The sequence below is a fragment of the Vombatus ursinus genome, unplaced genomic scaffold (genome assembly GCF_900497805.2).
Source record: "Vombatus ursinus unplaced genomic scaffold, bare-nosed wombat genome assembly UNPS02010219.1, whole genome shotgun sequence".
Taxonomy (NCBI): Eukaryota; Metazoa; Chordata; class Mammalia; order Diprotodontia; family Vombatidae; genus Vombatus; species Vombatus ursinus.
Window position 1 is genome coordinate 8167100 of NW_020949997.1, and position 27993 is coordinate 8195092.

The 27993-nt window shown below is 39.3% G+C and overlaps 1 long non-coding RNA gene across 1 annotated transcript in view; it reads right to left on the bottom strand.

Moving 5' to 3' along the window:
* Window positions 1–27993, bottom strand: part of LOC114037096 — an 813500-nt gene that overhangs the window by 710228 nt on the left and 75279 nt on the right. The window contains exon 2 of the long non-coding RNA XR_003568412.1: window positions 9368–9465. This is a non-coding gene — a long non-coding RNA (uncharacterized LOC114037096). The remainder of the gene's footprint in view (window positions 1–9367; window positions 9466–27993) is intronic.

Genomic DNA, 27993 nt, shown 5'->3' on the forward strand with positions numbered 1-27993 from the left:
TCTAAATCAATACGTAGCTTACTGGGATCCCTTTTCTATTTGAGTTTGACAAAATTGTTCTAGGTAACTGAGTTAGCCACTTTCTGTAGGAAGAAAGTAGGGGAGAAGTGGCCAGTATCATGAATAACACCTCATGCCAGCCAGGTTCACCAGTACTACTGAATGATGGTCTTCACACCATCCAATAACAGTCAAATCAGTCATCTTAAGCAATAACTATCTTAAGGGAATAATTCTCCCGAAAGAATCATCATCTATGTGTTAAATCTGGGACTGCGTGGTAAAGGGGCATCATCTTCATCATCATCATCGCCAACATTTATATAGCTCTTTAAGGATTATCAAAGTGTCTTCCATGTATCATCCCATCTAATCCTGAATATAACCCTGTGAGGTAAGTGCTATTATTAGCCCCATTTTACAGATGAGGAAACTGAAGCCAGAGGGGTTAAAAAACTAGTCCAAAGTCACACAGCTAATTTTGTGCCTGGGACAAAATTTCAACAAGTTCTCCTGATTCCAAGTCCAGAACCCTATCTTACTAAGTCACATTGTCTCTCAAATAGCTGTCTTACATGAGCAGATGACTATCTATCTGTGCCCAGAACCCAAGTCGCTTCCCTTGGGTCTCTAAAAAAAAAATGTGACTCAAAAGCTGAGGTCTGCATGGATAAGAAACTCTTCTTCCCAGTCTCCCAAGTAAAAAACTCCTTGATGTTTGGCTTCATTGGAGCATCGAGGATGAGAGAACCTGGTGGTGCTCAGAGGTCATCATAACATTTCAAACTATTTTTCAAACCTCTTGGCAAAGCCCAGCAGACCTCATGCCAAGCACTTTCCCCCCCTTAATTTTTAAACCCTGGGGAAATTGAATCCGTATGTTTCTAATTCATTTACACTTAGCTCATCAAAATGCCATTTTATAAGGGCTTTTTAGTATCCAAAAATCCCTATGAGTTTTTTTCCTATATACTTCCATATGAAAGAAAACCTATGTTCCTTGTATCAAATAGGACTCAAATCCATTATATTAGGAAAGCCTCTAAGTTCCAGTAGAGTCCTAAGTGTAACAATACAATCTACACAACAAAGAGTCAGACACAACTGAAAGGATTAAACCACAAAAAAATGGTCCATGCCTGTGTTAAGGGCAAAATTGGCACAAGCTTGGGAGACAAGAGATTTTTCTTTCGGCATCCAGCTTTGAGAGTGGCCACAAAGGGTCCTTTGAGGGAAAGATTGACTTGAGAAAAAAGCCAACATGCAGAATTGCTGCTGCCTCAAGTATGTCTCCATTGCTGGCTTGCCACACTGGAGACTCAGGGGAATTCCCCTGTGGCTGAGATCAAGAACTCTCTCTTGTTTGAGCTAAGATATCTCCCTCTCAGTAGGAAAGCTCATGCACTCTGTGTATTGTCTAGCATATTCTAATCTGTTTACCTTTTCTGATTTCTCTTTGCTATTAGCTTGGATAAATGAGTTTATTCACTACTTACTATGTGCGATAGTCTTCGTGTAACTGGCATTTGGTGGGAAGAGCATCAAGCCTTCGGATAAAGCTTGGGGCACTCTTTGCCCATTAAGGGATAAGGGACAGCTAGGTAGCATAGTAAATAAGATTGCTAGACCTAGTGCTGGGACAGCTAGGTGGCACAGTGGATAGAGTACAGGTCACAGAGTCGGGAACACTCATCTTTGTGAGTTCAAATCCGGCCTCAGACACTTACTAGCTATGTCATCCTGGGGAAGTCACTTAACCCTGTTGGCCTCAGTTTCCTCATCTCTAAAATGAACTGGAGAAAGAAATGGCAAACCACACCAGTATCTTTGCCAAGAAAACCCCAAAAGGGTCATAAAGAGTCAGACGTGACTAAAAGGAATGAACAACAATAACAGTCCCAGTGCTAGGTGGAATCAGGAAGATTGGAATACAAATCTGGCCTCACATACTTACTAGTTGTGGAACCTTGGGCAAGTCCCTTAATCTGTTTACCTCAGTTAACTCAACTGTAAAATGGGGATAATAATAGCACCTAAGATTGTTGTGTAGATCAAATAAGATAATATTTGTAGAGCACTTAGCAAAGGACTGGCATATAGTGAGCACCGTGTAAATGTTAGCTATTGTTGTTATTATTATTATTATTTAAAGATAGTGACTTGAACCTAAAACTAATATCTCCTAGACTAGGGGTGGGGAACCTGAGGCCTTCAGGCCACATGTGGCCTTCTACGTCCTCAAGTGAGTCCCTTTGACTGAATCCAAACTTCACAGAACAAATCCCCTTAATAAAAAGATTTGTTCTATTGAACTTGTACTCAGTCAAAAGGCTACACCCAAGGACCTAGAAGGCCACTTGTGACATTATGGCCACAGGATCCCCACCCCTGGACCTAGACTGGGACAAACAGATCCAATTCTAGCCCAGTACCCTCTCTCTGAGGAGAGTAGAATAGGTCAGCATCCTTGCCCCAATCTCCTGCACTCCCTGCGTGAAGGAATCAAAGACTCTTTTGGGAAGAAGCGGGAGAGATTCTAAAGATATGTATTCACATAATTGCAAACCACATCTCAACAAACCCAGAGGGACACACATAAACTACGCAGGTGACACACAGGCCTTTAGGACCTGCTCTCCCTCACCACTTCTCCATTCTTCTTCCACCTTCCTCCCCTCCTCCACATACTGTGATCCAGTGACACTGGTGTCCTTACTGTTTTTCAAACACAATCCTCCATTCCCCCACTCCGGACATTTTCACTGGCTGTCCCCCATGCACAGAATTACTCTCCTTCCTCATTTCTACCTCCTGGCTTCTTTAGCTTCCTTCAAGTCCCAGCTAAAATCCTACCTTCTTCTGGAAGTTTTTCCCGATTCCCCTTAATTCGAGGGCTTCCCTCTGCTCATTATCTTCAACTGAGCCTATGCGTAGCTTGCTTGTCTGCAGTTGTTTGTACATTGCCACCCCCATCAGACTGTGAGCTCCTTGAGGGCAGGGAACATCTTTTACCTCTTTTTGTATCTCCAGAAATTAGCACAGTGCTCGGCACATAGTAGGCATTTAATAAGTGTTTGTTGACTGACTGACACACTTCACACTATTTTCTCTCCTACTGTTGTCTAACTTTCTGAACAAAATCTCAAACCACCCCTCAGTTAGGCTATAAGTTCCACAACACAACAACCATAGAAGATGTTTGCTAATTATTGCCTGAATGTGTTATAGAGATGTAACTAAGTCACCAATCAATAATATCGCCAGCACAGAGTTCTAACACTGGGACTCCCCCAGCAAGATAAGAGACTGACCTGAAGGATTTAGAAGTCATCTCTGCGCTTACCACTGGCTTATGAATAGCCATATTTTTTTCAACGAGAAGGTACCTTCTCTTCCTTGTCATTCTGCAAATGAGAAAAGTTAGGTCTACAAAAGTTAATTAACTTGTCCTGGTCAAACTGCTAATCAATGTCAAAACCAGAATTCAAACCCAGGTCTTCCTGATCTAAATCTAGCACCCCCATCCATTAAACCAATGTTGTGAAACCCATAATACTCCTGAGTGCCACCCAAACCAGATTAAAATGTAATTGGGAAATATTTAACAAAATAAATAAAAATAAAATAAAACATAGATAATATCACATTTTTTAATGGTCAAAATGCAGCCTATAGGGATTCTCATTTATGGATTAATGGCCCCCATTTCTATTTGACTTTGCCATCAAAGAACAAAACCATGGTGCCTCCCTGCCTCTATCAAGTTGCTAATAGCACTATTGTCCCTGGGAAAGAGAAAAAAAAACTCTTAAATGTGGTTATGATACCGTGACCTCAGCTTTGGACATTGTGATTTTTCATGTGATGAAATAATGAAATGTCTTACAAGATTAGGGCCCATTAATGTGGTAAAACTCAAAAGTTAAAGTAGAGAATGGAAGCTTTGTGGATGCAGACATGGCATTAGTAGAATACCCAGTCTATCATGCAGCTCCTTTGGGAACCAGCATTGAGGTCTGGAATGAAGATGTTCTAAAGGGAAATAATTCTGTGAAATTTAGCTCTGCAACACGGAACCAGATTTGGATACTGGTCATCACAGTTGCAAAGCACTTCAATTCTCTGGCTAAAAGGTGGCAACAAACAGTACAAGAGCGCTATAAAGAAGCTCCTGCTTGAAAAGCAGACATGTTTATCAAATCTCTGAAAGGGAGAAATTTTTCCTTATAGAATATTGTCAAGAACACTATATATTTTTCTTATCCACAAGAAAATATACACAGGTGTGAGAGTAGAGAAATGGCTATTCTTCTCATGATTTGCTTTTTTTATATCTATGTTATGTGAAAGAAAATATAACTTGTACATGAAGAGTCTGGTTCATTCTCTTTTTGTCCAACTTTATCTAAGTATTATATTCTAGTCAATTTATAATTCCAGTGTAATATTTTTATGGTTAAAAAATTAGAACTGAATAAAAAATCCTTATTCATAATTAGTCTTTCACATGGCAAAATTCCAACAACTGGTATTTTCACCACTTATTTTATCAGAGGTATCTCTATGGTAATACTCAGGACTAGATTCTTCTCATTGTATATTATAATTTAAATATTGCATCAAAAGAATGGGGTGACATTTTATAAATAGTTTTCAGTTTCAAAATGGTCCTTATTTCTACCTCTCCTTACTCATCAATGTAGTATTCTCACCAGTGATGTATACCACAATCCACCTATGACTGCCTATCTCATATGGCTCTTGCTCATATCATTCCATGAGTCCTCTACAGGGGGTATACCTAATATGCCCATTTTGTGTATTTTCCATTATTGTGTACAAACTTGACTGTTTATATGTTGTACCCCCAGAAAAATGTAAGTTCCTCGATGGCAGAAACCATTTTTCATTTTGTCTTTGTAATTACAGTACTTGACATATAGTAAACACTTAATAAATGCTTACTAGATTGGACCTGTCTAATTCTGCTTACGTATGACCTTGGATGGGTCACTTTACCTTTTTTGAGTCTTAGTTATCTCATCTGAAAGTGAGAAGGGTGGGCTAATGATCTCTTCTTGCTCTCATGCCCTCAAATTACAAGCTTATTTTTGGTCATCTCCTACCTTCCTTATCAGGGCTTCTTTCTACCTTCCTGACTCATTCTCCTCCTCTTCCAGTCATTCATTGTCACCTCTCACTGGGTATTAATTACTCACTGCAGAGGTAGTCACTGATTATTATGGTTGCAGCTAATCCTGTTTAAATGTATACTTTCTACAGGTTATTTGGTTTTTGGAATTCTACCCATCCTCAAAACTCAGTTCAAACACCACCTTCTCCATAAAACTGTCCTTGAACAAATCCCTAGCAAGGGATTTTCTACCTCCTATTAACTTCATAGAACCTTGTTTATACTTCTCTTATGCCTTTTCATATTTTATTTTGAACTGTTTTTATGTTCATGTCTTAGCTTTTCTATGAGCTATTTGAGGGCAGGTATCCTGAACTGAATTCAGAACAATTCAATGAACACTTATTAGGCAACTGCTTTGTGTAAGCATTACTTACTATGTAAGGCTGTGACCATACAAAGACAAAAATGAAATCTTTGGGGGGGCAGCTAGGTGGTGCAGTGAATAGAGCATCAGCCCTGGATTCAGGAGAACCTGAGTTCAAATCCAGTCTCAGACACATAACACTTACTAGCTGTGTGACCCTGGGTAAGTCACTTAACCCCATTGCCTAGCCCTCCCCCCCCCCAAAAAAATGAAGTCTATGCTCTCAAAGAGCTTATGTTCTGCTGGAGGGATCCAACATATACTCAGAGAATTACATACAAAATACTTTAAGGAGGAAGAAAACACAAACTGGAGGAAGCAGTATGGGCCTTCATTAGCAGGTGGCATCTTTAGCAAAGTAACTAAAGCTTGAAGGAAGCTAGGAATATCAAGAGGGGGAGTTGTGGAAGGAGAACATTCCAGGCATGGGGAACAACTTTTGAAAATGCACAGATACTGGAGATGACCTGTAAGGTTCAGGGGATAGCTAATAGTCCAATTTCTGTGAAGAAAGGATAAGAAGGGGAAGAGGAAGGCAGGAAAGAAGGAAGGAAGGAAGAAGGTGGAGGAGAAAAAGGAAAGGAGGAAGAAGAACAAGAACAAGAGAGGGAAGGTGAGGAGGGGGAGGGGAGAAAGAGAAGGGAGAGAGGTAAAGAGAGAGGAAGAAGAGAGGAGAGAGGAAAATGGGAAGAGGGAAGGAGAGAGAGGGAAGAAGGAAGAAAGAGAGAGAGAAGAAAAGAGAGGAAGAGGGAAAGGAGAGAGATGGGGACAGGGTTTGGGAGAAAGTAAAATAGAGGGAGAGGGAGAGAAGGAGAAAGGAAGAGAGGACGAAAGGGGGAAAAGGAGGGGAGGGGGGGGAGGATCATATTTATTAAGCACTTACCACGTGCCACTAAAGGTATACATAGAATGTGGACTAGAAGGTAGAATGCATAGAGGGAAATAATGTGAAATGAGTCTTAAAAGGTATAAGAGCCAGAGAATGTAAAGTCCTTAAAAGTCAAGTTGGAGAGCTTACATTTTACCCTAGAGGCACTAAAAATCGTTGAGTAGGGCGGAGATATATGGTTGATCCTATGTCTTTAGAACAGGAGTTCTTAATCTAGGATCCATAAACTGAGTTTTATTCTTAGTATTTTGATGATTATTTCAATATAATTAGTTTCCCTCATAATCCTATACATTTTATTTTAGGCATTTAGAAACATGCTTCTGAGTTAACATCTGTAAGGCTTCACCTGACTGCCAAAGGGCTCCTAACACAAAAATAATTTAAAACTCCTGTTTTAGATGATTATTTTGGCAAATCTGTGGAGGTTAGATGGAAGAGCAAAGAGAAAGGAAGCAGGGAAACCAATTAGGATGTGATTACAATAGTTCAATCAAGAGGTGCTGAAGGCCTGAACCATTGGCCTGGTGAGTGGAAAGAAGGGAACAAATGGGAGAGATACTGTGGGATAAAATTGATGAGACTTGACTGGATACAAAGGAGAGGGAAAAAAAACCCAACAAAGTTGATTCTGAGGTACCTGGAAAGATTGTGATACCCTCAACAGGTCTAGGGAAATTTGGAAGAGATGTATATTAGGGGAAAGATGATGAGTTCAGTTTCAGACATGTTAAATTTGATGTAACAGCAGGTAATGCAGGATTGAGCTTAGGGGTGGACATAGAAATGAAAGTCAACTATGTAAACTTAATAATCAACCCCATGGATGTGGACGAGATCAAAGGACAGAATGTGGAGAAAGAGGAGGGATTTGGATAGAACCTTGAGAAATACTCAGGCTTAGTTGGAAGAACATAGATGATTATTTGCTGAAAGTTAACTCCCCCAGTACTTTACAGTGTCATCCACAAAGTAAATGTTTGTGCTTATTGAATGAGTTCATCTTAAAAGATGCAAAGAGTCAGCAAAGAAAAGATTGGATCGTATTTATTGAACTGCCATGTGGAACAGAAATTAAATTTAATCTCACTGTTACAATGAATAAATGCTGGTTGGGTGGGTGGGTGATTGGCCTCAGAAGACAGAAATGGGGGCAATGGGTGGAAGGTGCAGAGACAGATTTTAGTTCAATATAAAGAAAAGTTTCCTAACATATAGCTATTGAAAAGTGGAACAAGCTGTTTCAGAAGGTAGAGGGGCTGTTCCTCCCTGGAGGTCTCTGGGCAAAGGCAGGATGACCACTTACTAGGACTGTTGTTGAGGTGGTACTTGTTCAAGTACAGTTTGAGCTCCTTGAACTCTTCAAACTCTGAGATTCTGTGACTCTGAAGGATTTCTCCCACTTTATAGAACACACTTGGCTGGCCAGCTCTCTCTGAATGTTTGTGAATCCCTTGACTACACATCTTCATTCCTGTCTCTTTGGTGTGAATTATTCTACCGTCACCTCTTAGTAAGTTCCTTCTGTTACCAAAATCACTCAGTGTGGTCTGGGGACAAGATCTGTGACATTCAAATCAACAGAAACTGCAGAGTCACTGATCTGTCATATGGAGAAAGTACACCCACAAGTGGTCAGTTTCTGTCATTCTCTATGAATGTGACAACATTCCAGTTTCTTTGTGTCTCATCAAAATGCTACTATGGCTGTTTTTTGGAATGCTTCTGATTTGGCAAATCACAACACTGGTAGCTGTGTTTTAAACTAGCAGGATGCAGATGACCAAAAATACCTCTATAACAACACACCCAAGTCCCTTCCCCCTCCCATCTCTACCAGTATAAAAGTCACTCATAGCAAAAAATCCACTGGGCCCCTAAGTAGCTCCAAATTCCCATCTTGATTGCAGAAACCTATCAGCCTGCACTGCCCAAAATAACCAACAAGCAAAATCAATATTCCTTCCTACTGACCTGGCAGCAGTAATAATGAAGATTGAGCTTGCATCTAGAAGAAAATCTAGGCTAGGTTACCAACAATCAATATTTCCACATAATTTGAAACTAGCTGGAGCAGCTAGGTGTCACAGTGAATAGAGCCTGGTCTTGGAGTCAGGAGGACCTGAGTTCAAATCCAGCCTCAGACACTTAACACTTACTAGCTGTGTGACCTTGGTCAAGTCACTTAACCCCAATAGCCTCACCAAAAAAGAAAAAAAGAAAAAAAAAAGAAAAGAAAGGAAAAGAAAAGAAATTAGCCTCTCTGAAGGTCACTTTTTCTTAAGATATGTTCTATTTAACACAGTTTGTTTTGCTCTGGTCTTGAACTTTGTGTTCACCCATAATTGTGGGAATTCTCTCTACCAATGCAGATTGGCCACCTGTTTGGAACTTACAGTCTGAGAAAGTGACCTTGGGAACCTAGGAGGCTAAGTAATTTGTCTATGGTTACACAGTTAGTCCAATAGGCAGGACTTAAACCCAGGTCTTCCTGACTCCAAAAATCAACACTTAATCTACATATGCCTGGATGCATCTCATTTAATACATGCCAGATTCTTAATAGAACAAATGAAGTAAAGAAAGTTAAAGAAGGGCAACTGGGTAGTGTAGTAGAGAGAATATAGGACTGGGAATCAGGAGGACTTGAGTTCAAATTCTGCTTCAGACACTTGCTAGCTATGTGACCCTGGACAAGTCACTTAACCTCTATGTTCCTCAGTTTCTTCAATTGTAAAATGAGAATATTAATAGTACCTATTCCCTAGGGTTATTGTGAGAATCAAGTAGTTAACATATTTAAAGCACTTTGCAAACCTTAAAGAATATGAATGCTAGCTAGTAATAGTAGCAATAATAGTATTTTCTGCCAATTAGCACAGTGTTGTATTCACCAAACATTAATGATGTGACTCACCTTGCAGAAACACTAGGTAGCAGTGATGAAGCATATCTTTCAGTCCTCTCAGATGCATTAGCACCTACAGTCAGCATGCATCTTTCATCCAAAGAGATCTAAAAGACAAGAAATGAAATGCACATATTGAAACAGAAGTTGCCAACTGAATCACATATAAAGAGCCCACATGTTGTTATGTTAAACAATGATAAAGTCTGACCACTCTGTGATGGACTTCTTTGGACCCACAATGACAAGGACAAGAACCCTTAACTAGGAAATATATTGCATCCAATGGCAAGGATCCCACAAAAATGCATTAAAGGAAGGAAAGAAGGAAGGAAGGGAGAGAGGAAGAAAAAAAGAGAGAGAAAGGGAGGGAGGGAGAGGGAAAGAGGGAAAAGTAAAAAAGAAGGAAAGGAAGGAAGGAAAAGAGAAAGGGAAAGAGGAAGGAAGGGAGAAAAGAAGAGAGAAAGGAAGAAACAAAGAAAGAAACAAAGAAAGAAGGAGAGGGAAAGAAGAAAAGAAGGAAGGAAGGAAAGAGGGAGGCAAGGAAGGAAGGATAAAAAGAAAACCATTATCTAATAGTCACTTTCCCATTCAGCAGTTACTAAACACAAAATTTAAAAAGGCCAACTAACTAGTAAAATTGACCCTAGTCAAGGTCACTCTTGCCTGTCAGTAGCTGCCTACCTGTCCTGATTTGACAAATCCTAAAAGGTTTCCCTAGAAACAGTCTCTCTGCAAACGCGTCCAAGATCTTACTATTATCATCAACAGCATCCTCCTCCTCCTCCTCATTATTATTATTAGTTCAGTTTACTTTTTACAAAGCACTTTTCACACATTACCTCTGTGAGGGAGGTAAAGTGGTATTTTACAGATGTGGAAACTATCAATATTAGTTACTACTCTGACAGTCAAAGGTCTCTGATGGATTTCACAAGCCCATTTGTGGAAAGTGCTTGATCAGATTAGACAGCCTCCTAGCAGAAACTTCAAAGACTGGGACATTAAGATCAGACTAGATAAGGTCTAAGGAGGGAAAGGAGTCCAAGACATTTTAGAACAAAAGGACAAGCTCCCAAGCAAGGGCCAGCCCAAGCAGGATGGCTCCTGAGAAGCCAGGAGGCAGCAAGAACTCGCCAGACGCGTGGGAGGCACAAGACAGGGGAGTGAAGGGGCTGCAACGCCACTCCAGAATCTCCTTCATAATTTGGCCTAGGGCCTGTATTAGTCAAAACATTTTGAAGTTTAGAAAAAAAGAAAGTCTGCATCAGAATGTCAATTCAATTCAACAAGCATTTATTAAACACCTACTTTGTGCTAAGTTGGTTGATAGACTGCGACATGAAGATAAAAAAAAGTCCCTGTGCTCAATGAGCTTACATTCCACTGGGGGTCCATGAAATAGATGCAAGTAAGTATAGTACAGGAGAAATTGGGCAGTAATAACCAGGGGAAGAGGAGGAACCCAAGGGGAAGTGTTAGAGAGGACATGGCACCTGATGAGATCTGAAGGCATGAGACAGAACAAGAAAAGGGATTATCTGGTATACTTTGAGAGTTAATTTCTTTTTCAGATTGAATTGCTCTTATTTTTGTAGTGATGGGGAAAAGAAAAAAAAAACCTTGATGTGATGGTTCTTTCTATTGTCTCCCTCTATTTGAATGGAGTAACATGGGCCCATCAGAAATCCATTTAATCTTGAAGCTGAGAGTGTGAGACAAAAGCATTGAATCACGAATGAACCCCACCAAGCAATGAGGGGAGGACTAATCCCAAATTCAGCCTTCCTGAGGAGATGCCTGACTAAGCCAAGTTAGGGAATCTTAGATGGTTAAGATATAAGTTCCCCTCAGCCTGATAGTTTTCTTTTTATGCAAACTTTTATTTTAATTTCCTCCCTCAGGATAGTCTCTCTGAATTCCTATTTTCTCTTTCCCTTTGGCAAATTAGGTCTTAGAAAACACACTTTTGTGGTCTAGAATATGGGCCAACATGGAGATAAAAGGAAAGAGGAACTCAGAGAGCAACATGGGTACCAATCTACATTAGCAATGGCAGAAAGGGGACCAGTAATTAGTACTGAGGGTGTGGTACACGCTGAACTTCAAGGCCCAGAAAGACAAAGGGGCCCCTTGAATTAAGTTGGAGATTCGGTCATCAGGGTCAGTTAAAGGTGAAAGTCCGGGAGCAAAAAGCACCCTAGAATGGTGCCAAAAGGCAAAACCAGTGATTGGTGAGTTGATTATGGGTCAGCAAGGCCCAAGGCTAGAGCCTTTACAGACCCAATAATCACATCCAAGGTTAGTAATGATTTTCTTAATGAACTAAAATAAGCAACTGTAGTGTGGTGGGAAAGAATATTGGGCTTAAAGTCAAAAGACCTGAGTTCACAGTTTTGGTCTGAGAGAGCAAACAGATGATGGAACGTGTTTTCCTCCTTTTGGTAGAAATGGAGGACTATGGGAACGGAATGTTATATTTGTTATCAGACACGATCTATCTACCAGTCCAGATTACTTAACTGTTTTTATTTGTTTCGAGGGAAGGTTACATGTGGTCGTAGAGGTAAAATATCAGGATATTACTAAGATATTAAAAATGCATCATTTTTTTTTTAAAAAGAGTTGAGTTCAAGTGTAACAGAGCAAGTTGCATTTGGCAAGAGTAAAAATTTGGCAAGAGGAAAAGATTTGGCAAGAGTAAAAGATTTCTGAATGCACAACGACCAAAAATTAATTAAAAGCCAAACCCATAATGAATCTGAGGTGTTTTGGTATTGTTTTGCCGTGTTGTATCATGCACCGTGGCTCTGAACACAAAGCACGCACACTCTGCACTGTGCATGCCCTCACACCACGAAATGCCAACAAACACTTCAAAAATGGGAAAAGGTGTCACAAGTAGAAAAAGTTTAAAAAGCCCTGGTTGAGATAAATTCCTATTAAGGTGCTTTTCAACTCTAAATCCTATTAAAATATATTTTATACCACAAGGTTGCGACACAAGACCACATTAAGAGAACATGTTCTACCCCACATCTACACAATGGTTAACAAAGGTTTACTATGAAATTTCCCATTAATAAAACCCAAGGTAAATATTTGTTACATAACTGCAGAAACCATAACAGTAAAAGCCTTACAAATAATAGTTGATTCCACTAATTGAGGCTGAAGCTAAACTGTTCATGGCTTGAATCAAACCAACAGAACACAAAATTGAATGATACCTATGGGAGAATTCATTCAATATAAATGGCTTTTTAGGGATCCATTTTCAGTTTGTTGTATCAAAAAGAGTTAAGTGTAGGATCCCGAACACTAAAGAATGCCTAGGAAAAATAAAAATCAAAAGTATATGTTAGGCCCGAATCATGATGGCTGTCTTTCACCCCCCTTAGAGTTCAGTCCTTCATCCATTATAACCCAATAGGCACATCCTGAGGACCTCTTCCCACACACACACACACACACACACACACACACACACACACACTCACTCACTTACTCAACCCTTGGCCTTCCATACCACTTTTGAACTCTCACGGAAGGCACAGTCCATTAGAATTTGAGACGCATAAACTATACCACAGAAGACAAGTACGTACATAAACCACAGCACTCCAGGTTAAAATAAGCCCCTCACTATCTTTGGTACTCCCTCAAGCTGTGTGTTCTAGGATTGAAAAGGTTGTTTTCATTTAAGGACAAATAAGCCCAGCTTGTTAGCAACCAAAAATGAGAGTTCTACTATGTAATGCTAATCCCCTTATTTTACATCCTCATGATGCCATCTGTGTTTTCATTCTTGATGAGCTGGAAATAAAGTAACCAATCTCTCTTTTAATATATTCAACAAGGCATAAGGGCCCTTTGAGAAGTTCATTGTGTAGACCACCCATCTATTCACAGAATTCAGACATAACCATAGATATGGACATTTCTACAATGATTGTATAGCTATTTCGGGTGAAGCATGACATGCATGTGACTTATTCGGCATGAATGTAATTATAGTAAAGGCAGAACAAGCCAAAAATCTGCTAGAATTAACGGAAAACTGTATATTAAAGGGGGTCAGCAAAGGGATCCAGGAGCTAAGGGAAGGATTCTGCTCTGTGGGAACACCTTCCCCATATGGACACAAGGTTGTTTAGATGGAACACCTGAAAAGAATCAGCAAAAGCAAGGGTTTTTTTTTCCTTTTTAATGTAACGCATACCAGACAAGTTTAATAGGAACTAAAACATAAAAATATTTTCATTCTGAAATAAAATTTTATATCTTCTGCTTTCTTACATTTTAATGAGCTCTAAAATTTAACTTCAAATCAATCAGGACATCATTTTCAGTCGAACATGTTATTTGACTGGTTTGAAAACTAAGATTTTTTTGGGGGGGATGATTTTTGTTATACTGAGATCCCCCGGGAATCACTCACATGCTTGTGCAAAGCTTACTGCTCTTCTTTTCCACTTCATGGAACAAATATTATACAGTTTCAGAAAAGATCTTGGGTTTGGGGGTTTTTTAAATACCATTAATGTCACTGTCATGCTTCCATAACATTCCACTGTGGATAACTATGGAAGGGAAGGGGGAAGGGAATGTAAGTGCCTAGTGTGTGCTAGGTGCTGTGCTAAGCAGTTTGCAAATATTATCTCACGTAACCCTCAAAACAACCCTGGGAAGCAGGTGCTATTATTGCCCCTAGTTTACAGCTGAGAAAACTGAGACAGAGAGAGGTTAAGTGACTTGCTCAGGTTCACACAGCTAGTAAGTATCTGATCTGAATTTGAACTCAGATCTTTCTGACTCCAGGCTCAGTTCTCTATTCACTGTGCCATCTTACTACACTATGGAAGGGAAGGAAGGCTTTGTGACCCATGAGGAAGATGGGTGGGGAGAAGAGGGCAAAAAGTCTTAACTGTAACCTATATTTCTTGCAATATCTGCAAATAACTCCTACCAAAAAAAAAAAAAGATGTAATACTGCAAATATTGATTAAATTTACTGGGCTGCCAGTCTTTCCACTGGATTGTTCCATAATATTGATAGGTAAAATTGGCAACAGTGCAACACAGGCTCTCATGAGCAATATGGAATTTTGGGTTTTTTTTAATGCCACTATGGTACAAGGAAGACAATAAATTGACCAGCTTTGGGGGGATATATAGGATTCCTCTAAATTTATAGTGGACCCCCCCCCAGGCCATCTCCAGTCATCCTGATCTTATGTCTGGTCCCTAGACCCAGAGACTCGTGACCTCTTACAGCCCTCCCTTACTCAAATTAAAGTCAATTGCAAGTCATGTCATCATCTCCCTGATGTCATGGTTCTCTTCCAGAATGAAGGACAAACACAAAAACAGTGGAACCACAAATTATGGTGGCTTAATCTTCCATAAATGCTGGCTATTGCAAAAATGGTAGCATCAGCTTTCCCATTCTCACAGTTAAACATTTTATACCTACCCAGTCCTCCCCCCACTGCACCAAGCACCCAGGAGTGTTTTCACTTTAATTTGATCACACATTGAGAAAAATCAGTTAACAACCTGCTAATTCGTTTTTATTGCTACTACGTGGAGACCACAGAGAAGGATACAAATCTTTCTAAGATATAAGATACCTAGGTAGGAAATGTTGTATTTCATTAAACAATCACTTTTTCACCTGTGTTACAAAGCGTCAAAGTCCACATCCCCCAAGGACAAGCCTCATCAACTTTGGGAAAGGAAGGGGAGAGGAGAGAGAGGGAGAGGGAGATAGAGATTGAGAGAAAGAGAGAGAGAAGGGGGGGGAGATCTGGAGGAGAATGGAAAGAGGTGCTGGATTTGGAGTCACAGAATCAACATCAAAGAATTACAGTTGGAAGGGGACTCAGTCCAACCTACGTATAAAAGAACCAGGGTTCAAATCTTAGCTTTTTCACCTATTATCTGTGAGACCTTGAGTAAATCATCTAACATCAGTTTACTGACTTATAAAATGGGAAGGTTGGCTATATTAACTCAATGTCTCTTCCAACTCTGTGAAAGGGACAGCTCTAGGCATAGGCAGCCTTTCCATAACCTAATTAAGCACTAATGAGGTGGAAAGACCATTGGATCTGAAGTCAGAGGAATGGGATTCCAGTCCTACATTTAACAGGTACATGTGGCTTTGGGCAAGTCATTCAGCCTCCTTCTGCCTCAATTTCTTCATCTATAAAATGGGGGATCACAGGTACAGAGAGTTAGAAATGGAAAACACTTTATAGGTAATATGGTCCAACTCCCTCATTTTATAAACAAGAACACTGGGGCTTGAGAAGATCAAGTGGCTTAACTAAGACCCTACACATAGTACACAACAAAGGTGGGATTTGAAAGCTGCTTTTCTGACTCCCAAACCAGCAGTTATTACCTGAGCCATGCTGCCTCAGAATAAATAGCCTCCAAGGTTCTTTCCGGCTCTAAATTTATGAGCCTAAATCTGTAAATGACTTGGGTGGCTAGGTGGTGCAGGAGGCTGTGGAGTCAGGAGGACCCGAGTTTAAATGAGGCTTCACATACTAACCATGTGACCTTGGGCAAATCACAGAACTCTGCCTCAGTTTCCTCATCTGTAAAATGATCTGAAGAGGGAAATAGCAAACCACTCCAGTATCTTTGCCAAGAAAACCCAAAAATGGAGTCTAGAAGAGTTGAACAAAGACTGAACAACAACAATACATAAACTGTTGTTGACTGGACTAAAAGGAAACCACAAAATAGTTTATTTATGACGTGTAATAGGGATCTGGATACCCTGGAAATTTACTTTAGAGATGGAGTATGAAACTGACTGCCTTAAATGGAATCAAAACCTAGTCTAAGAATCCCACCAAGTGAGTTGTTACATTGGACATTAAAGCAGAGACGTTTTCAGAACACAATTATTGATACAAATAACAAATGTTATCTGGGAAGAGGAAAAACCTCTAGCACTTTCTTATATTAAGACAGACTGGTTTCAATTGGATTTCCTGGTTGACTCCTTGAAAGACACAGAGTTTGAAGAGGCAGAGGATGAATCATAGGGCATCTAAATTGAAAGGAAAGAAGAGTAAGATGAGTTTGGTAGCCTAAGCTACCAATCAACGGATGGAGGGCTTGGAGGGGGAGACTTCTAAGCAACTAATGGCCAATAGGAAAACACTGAGATGGCGGAAAGAGGCAGGGCCCCACCAGAAATCAACCAAAGAATAATGAAATGTTGTCAAAATTACCTTCAAAGCAAAACAAGGGTGGTTATTTCAATTGCGTGGGTTTATGCCAGAAGTGTTTGTAAGTAAATGTTGTAACCAGTGCTTTCTGCAACAACCTTCTGTCACTATAAATGATACAGGGAACATGATAGGTACAATCCCTGCCCAGGATCTGGCTCTGCACATGCCTCCCAATTCAGAGTCCAATTCAATGTCTTCACTCAGAGTAGAAGCCATGAGTTTTTCCATTTGTTAGCCCAGTCCTACAATAACATCATCAGTACTTAACCAGTTTCTAGCACTTTCTTATTAGGACAAGATGATGTCTGCACTTTCTTAACAGGCATGAGATACTGCATGATGTGTTTTTGAGAAGGACCACTCAAGTATAGCCTTTTTAAATAAAAATTCCATTTATACGGAAAAACAACCATTACTTTCAGCCAAAAATCACACTGGCAAACTTGTCAGAGGTTACCTATTGGCTAGTACATTCTATGCTTTGTATGGGTTTTAGCCATAAAGACTAAACCCAGCTGAACCCAGAGGAGGAATGCATTTTTAACGAGCTACATACACACATTCCACACCTTGATCTTGTTGTAAAATGTCTTTTCTGTATCTTCTCCTCTTACCCCAACCAATTCCTTTCAGTGGTGGGTATGAAAAGAAATGAGTAATCAGTTTGGATTAACTCATGTGACAATGTGTTTTAGGATGTAGATTTGAATTTTCTATTAGTATTTTATCCAACATTATATACCTGATATATATCGTGGTATAGTAGAGAGTTGGCCTTGAAGCCAGTAAGACTTGGATTCAAGTTCTGCCTCCAACACAAACTAACTGTGTGACCCTGAACAAGTCATTTAACCTTGCCTATCCTCAAGGGAATATTTCAAGATGCTAAGTCCTAAAGACTTACTGTTCTGCATAAGTGTAAGGAGTTTCCTCTGCCTGGAACTTTCTATATCAATGAAATAACAGATACATTCCCTTTCCCTATTGTATACTCATTGCTTGTGAGCCATAAAATAACATGTTTTACTTATCTTCTTCTGGTCTTAGGATAATTTTATTTTTAATTTCAAAAATCTCAAAGCCATTGTTTTTTTTTTCAAATTTTATTAGAGTACCAACAAAACATTTTGGACAAATATTAACGTTTAAAGGCATGTTAAGTAAATATCTGGGTAATGGATTTGTCCCCTTCCTTCATCTTTTAGGAGGGATAAATATCAGAGTTTCTTCCCTTTTCAACCTAATTTTTCAACAAAGCAATTCCTTGGTTTAATGCAATCTTGAGGCTCATATAGTCTTGCAACAAGGCTCCAGGCTTCTAACTGGTGCCTATACTACCAATTTTAAAATTCAATTCCATCCAACAAATTTTAATTAAGCACCTACTGTATGCAAGCCTATCCAAAGAGTTGGTGATACAAAAACAAAATGAAATCCCAAAATCTAGTGTTACTGTTTTCCTTTCATCCTCCCTTCCTGCTACATTCACAGAAAACTGCATGGGTTGCCCAATCAATAAAATGCCACTTGTATTTTTTTTAAGTGGAGAAGACATTCTCAACCCATTTGACCCAGGGCATGGATGTCTAACTTAGACTTCAGAAGTGTTGAGTGCAAAACTTATTGAAAATACATGTGGGAGGAAGGGTGAGAAAAATCACCATCTTTCTTCAAGGGCATATATATACTCTAGCATTTTCAGCAGGCTGATTTATCTCCTGATTAGTTTCCACCATTTAATGAAAACATTAAAGCTATTCATTATTGGAGAAACAAGAGACTTGCTCATGGACTTGTTTCATTGCAAGAGAGTGCCTTTACCCTGTGGCACGTAGTAGGAACTGATGATGGAAATATTGCTTTGGGGCTCATCCTACCAAAGCATCAGTTCCTTTTCACTGTCATTCACTGATCTGGGACAAACAGGGGTCCTTTGTTTTTAACCACCAAGAGGGTTTTCTAGGTTAGCAAGGGAATGTAGAGTTTTAATGCATTTGGAGTTATAAATTTCAGTCCTTCATGAGAGCAGTAAAATTCTGCCTTCAAAGTTGTGTAGGAGGCGATGTGGATTTTTCATCCGTGGAAAGCTAGAAGTTTTTTGGCTTACAATGCAGGAAAAATGTGCCGAATTATGAGTGGAGGCATTATAACCACATTTCACCTTAACATATCAGATTTTTGTATTACCATGCACATGCATATGAGATTTGGTGCACATTAGTAACTTGACAAATGGAGAATTGCTCACAAATACTCCTGTAAGTGTAGTTAAGAATAAATTCTTCTGAGTTATTTGTATAAAATGGCTAAGTCATTAGTAGTAATTAACCCTAGGGTATAAAATACAAATAGATCCACAATTGCAATAAATGATCATTTTCAGGAAAATTGCTTTTGCTCTCTCTCCTCTCCATAAACTTTCTAAAAAGTTCTATTCACATAGCCAAGGAAATCATTCATTTCTCCATCCACAGGGTAATAGCCAACAGCTGATCTCAATCAATCAAAACTCAGTGATATTAAGGTAGATTTAGAATTTGTCTTAAATAGCAAGTCTAAAGTGATTGGTAACAAAGCTGGAAAGGAAAACTTTTTTTTCTTTTTACAAAAGCACACAGAATAAACAACCCACCAGGGACATAATTTTAAGGAGGAAACATAACAGTAAAATTATAAAGCCTGCTTTTGCAGTGACGACAGACAATTACCTTACCGTTACAGCAGCCAATGCAAAATAAATAGATAAATAAATGACTAAAGAACATTTCTTGTAGTTAGCAATAAGAATATATGAATTAAAAACTCATCCCTCAGGGAGAGGGCCAGAGGGGAAAGGAAATTCAATTTTACATTTGCACCACTGAGACGCAATGTTGTTCAGTAATATCTGACTCTTTGAGATCCCATTTGGGGTTTTCTTGGCAAAGCTATTGGAGTGGCTTGCCATTTCCTCCTCCAACTCATTTTACAGATGAGGAAACTGAGGTAAACAGGGTTAAGTGACTTGCCCAGGGTCACACAGCTAGTAAGTTTCTGAAACTGAATCTGAGCTCAGGAAGATGAGTCTTCCTGACTCCAGGCCTGGTGCTTTATGGACTGTGGCACCTAGCTTTCCCAGCAGAGCAACAGAAGGACAAGGAGAACTGAGGTGATTACAGATATAAATAAGACTAAGAGAGCAAGAGAGGAGAAGCAAGAGCATGCACCCACTTCTTTGGTCAGATTGTATATTTATACAACATCAGTTTCCAAAGGTAACTGATCAGCTCTCAACTTTGCCTTTCTTTAAAGTATTACTTGACCCTCTCCCAACCATTCTTCGTACAGCTACAAAATCCATGTTCCTAAAGCATAGGTCAGATTATGTAACTCTCTTGCTCCAAAAGCTTCCATGGCTCCCTACTGCCTAGAGTAAAAGACAAACTTCTTCTGTCTTTGGCATTTAAAGCCCTTAACACTCTAGCTCTAATCTACCTCTGCCCCTCACTTACTCTATGCTTTGGCCAAACTGACCTACCTACTTGTTCTTCCCAGTACTCTACATTTCATCTACCTCAGTCCTTAAGTATTACCCACTAAAGGTGCTAAGCACTGTTTGAAACACAAAAAAAGCTAAGAGACTGTCTGGTCTTAAGGAGCTTATGGTCTGGGATTGGAAATAACTATAATGACGTAGAATGTGGAAGTGTGAAAAGAGAAGTAAAATGCTATGAGAAGGTAAGCATTGATTATTTTTGGCTGAAGGGCTCAGGAAATGCTTCTTGAGGAGATGCCATTTCAGTGAAGAAAGAGCAATAATTGAATGGGAAGAATGGAAAGTGAGTGAGCATCACTTTTGAGGGAGATAACGCTGCTTTGGGCTGCTGAGTAGAGGGGGACCTGGTTGCTTCTCCCCAATGGAATGTGAATGAGCATTCTGAGATGGAAGTGTCTAAGACAGAGGTGTCTGGAAACAAGCAGAAAAGGCTATTAGTGGGAAAGGGGAAAAAACAGATTTAAGAGATTAGTAAAATAAAATGGCCAGGATTTTGCAACTGATTGGCTATTGTGGAAGCCGACAGGGGTCAAAAATAACAGATCTTTAACTGATAATGATGGGGAGAATAGTCAAATCCAGTCAGTCAGTCAATAAACATCTATTAAATGACTGCTATGTGCCACGCACTGTGCTAACCACTGGGGATACAGAGAAAGACAAAGGTCAGGATGTGCCCTCAAGGAGCTCACAATCTCATAGGGAAGAGAAAACGCAAACAAGGATATACAAGATTAAGTGGAAGTAATCAGAAGAGGGAAGGCACTAGAATTAAGGGGGAATTAAGGAAAGCCTTCCTTTTGCAGATGGAATTTTAGCTGGAACTTGAAAGAAGCCAGGAGGTGGGGGTGAAGAAGGAGAATGTTCCATGCATGGGGACAGCCAATAAAAATGCTCAGAGATGGGAGATGGAGTGTTTTGCTCAAGAAACAGAAAGGAAGCCAGTGTCACTGTATCAAAGAGGACATGGAGGATTGCAAGGTGTAAGAAGATTGAGCTGGAGGAATGAATGGGAGTTGGAAAATCAGCCATAGTAAATGTGGATTGCTTATTGGAGTAATCCAATTTTTTGGATTTTTGGATTATTTGAGTAATCCAATAATTTCCTTATTAAAAGTGAAAAGAATGAGGCATTAGGATTATAGCTGGGGAGGGGGGGAGAGGAAACATCATCAGGATCTAGTGAAAGTGTTTTAAATGATGAAGGAAACCTGAGTATTTTTAGGCAGAATAACAGGGAACCCTTGAAAAGGTAGAGAGAGGAAAATGAATGAAGACTCTAAAATATTTGGAGAAGTCTTTCAATTTAATTATCAATTTCACACTAATTTATAGGAACTTGGACATTTGTGACCAGTTTCAAATTTACTAGAAATAACTGAATTCTTTTAGGGGATTAGTTTTCCATAAGTCAATGAGAAGTCCAGATTGGAAATACTGTCCAGTGTTTTGCTAAGGATTTGGCAGGTGTGGCTATGGTGATTAGCTAAATCCCTAGGGGGATAAACTTTATGCTTACTTTTAGTTATGGTATTTAAATGCAGTGATGAGGCCCTTCTGGACAAGTTTCAGATAGTACTGAACTAAAACTCTTCTCATTCTCATAATGAGGCAAGGGGATGGTAAGAACCTGCCTTCACATATATCAGACTCAGGTTTTTTAATTTTTAATATAGTCTAGGTATATATGCCACTTTAAGCACTATTAATAAACAAAAATTCAGATTTATAAAACTAATAAATAAAAGGTGATGATTCACTATACAAAAGTATTGATTATAGGATTTTTTAAGCTCTAACATATTTTAAATTATTCTACTTACCAAAGTTCAAATTAAATACGTTTTTTCAGAAGTACATCCAAAGATGTGCTGACTAACGGTTATCAACCAGCTTTCCAGAATATATATATACAAGGGGAAGCTAGGTGGTGCAGTGGATAGAGCACTAGCCCTGGATTCAGGAAGAACTGAGTTCAAATCCAGCCTCAGACACATAACACTTACTAGCTGTGTGACTCTGGCCAAGTCACTTAACCCCACTGCCCAGCCAAAAAAATATATATATATATATATATATATGTATACACAACATGCTTTTAAATTTAATCCACATTATTAGAATCTTCTCCATTTCCTTCTTAAGTTTAGAAATCAACAAAACAATAATTCAAACCCTGATTTGTATCATTTGCTAATTTCCAATGTAATTTCCAAGGTATGAATGCTCACCCTGAATGAATTAACAATCCATTTTCACTGGCCAGTTCCTGTTGGTTCCAGCATAGCTGTGAATCTATTCTATATCCTGCCCAGTAAGTGTGGATGTCCCTCAAGTCCCATAAAGGTTTTCTTCTCTGTATCTACCTTCTCTCTTGGCAATCTCATCAGCTCCCATGGATTTAATTATTAGCTCTATGCTCAAGACACAAAATTACAAAATTACACAAAATTCACCTAAACTCTAAAGAGTAATACAGTTGCTCCATTCCCTCAAAAAGAAAGGAATGAAAAGACATATTTGAAACATTTTTTAATGCACAGAAGAGAACAGAGTAAAGTTTAAAAGGAAATACAGACAAGCAGGACAGCTTTGAAAGTAATATGCTGAATTTATTATAGACGTTTTTTAAGCAACAGATACATAAGAGATTCATGTTTTCACATATACTCATTTTTCCTATTCTACTTTTTATATATGTGTTCTCTTTTTTGATGTTTTAAGTTCAAAATTTTTAAAAATAAAATGTTTAAAATGAGAAAGATGAATTACTGCTATAATCCTTAACACATATTTCATATTTCTCTAATCTCTAATTAGTTTTATAAGGAAAATAATAGATATAGGATGAAAGATACTATCTGAAGTGAAGAAATTATCCAATAAACTCCTGATTCCTTCTATTTTATCCGATTGAGTTAGACCCAGAAACAGTCAAGTTTACCTTCCCAGTGTGTGGGGGTGGGTGGGACAGGGCACTAAAAGAATAGGATCCAAAATGGATAGGCATGCAATGAATGTGGCCATCAGATTTGGAATCAGTTAGAACTGGGTTCAAATCCTGTCTCTGACACCTAGTTGTGTGATTCTGGGCACTTAATCTCTTGGAGTCACAATTTCCTCATCTGTAAAATGAGAGATTTGGACTAGATGTCCTTCTCAAGTCCCTTCGAGCTGTAAATCTATGATCCTATGATCATAAAATCAGTTCCATCTGGGAGTATTTGCAAATTTAATGAAAGTGTAGGGAATAATGAAAAAGGAACATCTGCAAAATATATTTTCTATGTATTCCCAATAAAAAAGAAAGTGGTTTCTATTTGGTGCTGATATACTTTGCAGTAGCTTTTTCATTTATTCAAGTTCTCTGACAGAGAGATTTCTCAAACATCAGGCAGTCTCTAGAGGAAGGCTACCAAACGCTGAAGGACCATCACAGTCTCAAAGCGAGACAGCGGCCCGCTGATGCTGCATCACAGGTCAGCAGCAGCATTTTGTTTTGTGTCATTTAGAAGGTGAAGCCGCACCTTCTTTCCGCTTCTGGATTTACCAAATTGACTGTTTCCCTTCTCTCTTTTCTGACTCTCTCCCGCCTGATCTTGAGGTCTCTTAACACTCGTTTCATCTTAAATGCACCCTGGTGGAGAAGTGTGCTAAGGGGATAGAGCGGAGGCAGCCCCAGGCTGAATACCTCCCACTCCCAATGGTCTGGGTTTGTTTAACACCCTCGGTTCTCCTCACTCAGGCATTTCTCATGAAAGCTAATGAATGACTCCCTTTGGGACTGGAGATAACTGGCCCCAGTGCATTCTGTCAAGAGCCTGTGAAGTGAGTTATAGGCCTCATACAGACCAGCTGGATATTGGTTCTAAACTCCAGGCTTTTTCTGAAGGCAGGTTTCCCAGTTTGTAGGTTAAAAAGAAAAGATGGGAGAATCTGACTTTTTAAAATAATAGCAGAAATACAGATTGAGGGGATTCCAGGAGTCAAACTTGGCCCAGAAGCTTGATAATTAGGAAAAATGAAATAAATTTTACTTTATTTGCCTACTTTAATGAGGTTTTCCACACTCCGCCCTCACAATTAAGGTAATCACAGAAAAGCAAAACATCTCAACTTAATTAAACTATGTATGAATAAGGCCTTAATCAATTCGAAAGATCAAGAATCTGATTGCTTACTGTCTTAGGGGCAGGAGAAGAGAGGGAAGAAAGGGAGGGATAGAATTTGGAACTCAAAACTTTAAAAAAAATGTTAAAAATTATTTTAACATGTAATTGGGGAAAAATAAAATACATTAAATTTTTTAAAAAAAGAAATGCATAAAAGAAAAATGGAAGGATCAAGAGGGTTTTGCCTTCATTGAATAAAAGCAGATAGCATAGGAAATACCTTATATAAGAATCAGTCACATGCCTAGGTCTATGTATAATTTAGCATGCCTATTTGGAATCAAATATTCCAGTAGCAAGTCAGTGAACCAGTGGTCAGATCTAGCACGGAAGGACTCCCAAGAGGGAACTAGCTTCAGGAAATGGAGAAGGGAGTGAACTGTTCTCTCCCCATCCCCAACAAGACCTTGTGAACTGATAAATCAAAACAAATTAATAAAAAAATTTAAAGACAAAGTCTAAACATCTGAGCTCATGCCAGAGGCAGTAGTAATGTCCCTAAAGCACGATGGCTGATGATGGTGTTTGCATAGGGAGCTTAGGAGCACACCAAGTCAAAAGGAGATACATAGAGGAAAAGCAGGATTCTATGTATTCAGGATTCCCTGAGGGCACCAACCCAGGAAAGTCCAGCCAGCGTCCAGCTCAGTACTTCACAAGGGGAGAAAACAACTTCCAGTAACTTGGAGCCTGGGAGTTACCCTTTAGCCACATGCGCTCTCTAAGTTTGAGCCCACTTTGCCCAGTGACCTTGTGTGTACAATGGATGAGGGCACACTTAGTTTAAGGTGAAACTTCTGTATTAACTGTCGTTGCCATACTGGCTTATTAAATACCCAGCTGGATGGCAAGAAGAATAGTCATCACCAGGGCACCCTAGTCCATCCTTTATGTGAACCCTGTGACCCTCTTCCCTTGTGTTGGGTCGTTGCAAAGCCCCTTCCAAAAAGGCCAAGCAACAGGAAGGACTTCCACCATCGGGGGGAGCTTCCCCTCTTCCAATCCACAATGTTTGGCACATGGTTAGTGATTAATAAATATTCATTTATTCAAGACTAATTAACTCAATGGTGGTCACATCTGTGGAAGTTCTTAAATAATAGTACTAAATACTCCAAACTCCTAAAACAGTGAGGGAAAAGTATGTGTCTCCCTTATGAAGACTTGGCCCACAAATGTGAGTGGGCATTGGGGAAAGTTGCCCTGGGAGGGGGGGTGTACTACTCTACCAAAATCATGTTTTAAGGTCAAAAAGAATTGGGGGGGGAGGGAAGCTTTAAACTTATTGTCTTTAATTTGCTTTCATCCTCTTATTGCTTTCATTATTTAAAAAAAAAAACACCTCTAGATTTCATAGAATGGCCATGTAAATGAAGCCTTAAAGGCTTTACTTAAAGTAGTGTAACATAACAGTGTTATCATTCAGGCTAAGAACCTTTTCATTTTTTCTCTGGTATTAGGAATAAATATAGTAATATTGCCTAATATTCCCAACTCATAGGTATTCTAATCTCCTTATTGTCTCAATTTCAGTTGAGTCATTTTTCAGTTGTGTCCAACTCTTTCTGACCCCATTTGGGGTTTTCTCAGCAGAGATACTGGGGTGGTTTGCCATTTCCTTCTCTAGCTCATTTTACAGATGAGGAAACTGAGGCAAACAGGGTTAAGTGACTTGCCCAGGGTCACACAGCTAGTGAGTATCTGAAGCCAGATTTGAACTCATGAAGACTCCAAGCCCAGTGCTTGCAATCCACTGTGCCATTTAGCTGGCCCCTTGTTATCTACTCATCACCCAACTGTGCTATGTTCATTCTTGTCTCTAATTGTTGGTTTTTCTTTATGCTGTTCCTCCTCACCTAGATACTCTCCCTTCTGTCTGCCAACCTAAATAAGAATTCCTTAGCCAGTAGCTCCATGTCACCTAGTTACTCAAACAAACATTTCTGTCTTGTCTGAATTTCCAAAGAAATTCAAGTCTATATACTACACTACCTAACAACATACATTGTTTTCTAGTCATTTCAATATGTTCATCTTGTCTTTTCAACCACATTGTTAGAATGGGCAGGGCAGGGCAGGGCAGGGCTATGACTTCACATCTTTTGTATGTCCCCCAGTATGTTGCCTAGTGCCAGGAATATAGGAATGGCTCAAACTCTTGCTGGTCACCTTACATCTTTGCAAACTCAAAAAGCAGCTTTCTGGTCAAGGTAGAGGAATGAGCAGGAACCAAGGTCTTTGCAAACACTACTAAGACAATGCTGTAAACATCAAAGAGAAGAAACTGATTAACATACAAGTACTTTTAAATATACCAAATAAAGAAAAATGATCAAAATGAATGTTGCCCAGATATATTTCTTTTAAATACTATGGACCAATGAAACAGCTAATCTCTGAAAAGTAATGAGGTCAGAGAAATGGGAAAGGTGTCCTCCAAAGATTAAATGACACTTTCAAAGGAGTGAAGCAAGAATTAACACTGGAAAGAAAACTCGCATGAACAAATCAAAGAGGTTATTGACTTTTATTTTAACCATGATTAATTTTAGAATTGCACTGATTGGAGAGTCTGAGTCAGAGAACCTCGATTCAAACCCTGCCTCTGATACTTATGACTCAGGGCATGTGGTCAAGTGGATAAAGCTGTAGGCCTGGCATCAGGAAGACCTGAGTTCAAATATGACCTCAGACACTTATTAGCTGTGTGACCCTGGGCAAGTCACTTAACCTCTGCCTCACTTTCCTTAACTGTAGAAGCTTATAATAGCACCTACCTGACAGGGTTGCTGTGAGGATCAAATAAGATAATATTTGTAAAGTGCTTAGCACAGTGCCTAGAATATTTTTTGTTGTTATTTTTCAGTCGTGTTCAACTCTTCATCACTCCATTTGGGATTTTCTTGGCAAAGATACTGGAGTGGTTTGCCATTTCCTTCTCTAGATCCTTTTACAGATGAGGAAACTGAGGCAAACAGGGTTAAGTGACTTACCCAGGGTCATACAGCTAGTTAAGTGTCTGGGACTAGATTTGAACTCAGGTCTTCTTGACCCCTAGCCTAGCACTCTATCCCCTGTGCTACCTAGCTTCCAGAAAACTCTGGGAGCTCCCTATTGACACTAAGATAAAATACAAACTCCTTTGTTTGGCATTTAAAGCCTCTTCTAGTCTCCGGCAAAAATGAAACCGTTTCTGCCCTCAAGGAATTTACATTTAATTGAGATGAGCAAAATGTACACATATAGGTAAAGGTAAAAATATATTCAAAGTACATACAAAGTAAATTTTTGGAGGGGTTACTAGCAACTGAGAGGATCAAGAAGATCTTTTCCTAACATGTGGAGAGAATATAAAAAATACATTTCCAAGCTGTTATCACTTTCTTCTCCAACATGGACTCTGTTTCAGCCTAGACGGCGGCTTCCTTGCCATTTTTCAAATACAATATTCTATTTTCTGTCTCATTGTATTTGCATAGGCTATCCCCCCATCTCTGGAATGCCCGCCCCCACTTACCTCTGCCTCTTGGAATCCCTAGGTTCTATCAAAATTCAGCTCAAGTGCCAGTTATTTCAAGAGATTTTTCCTGCTCTCTAATAGGGAAGGAAGGAAGGAAGAAAGGAAGACAGGAAGGAAGGAAGGAAGGAAGGAAGGAAGGAAGGAAGGAAGGAAGG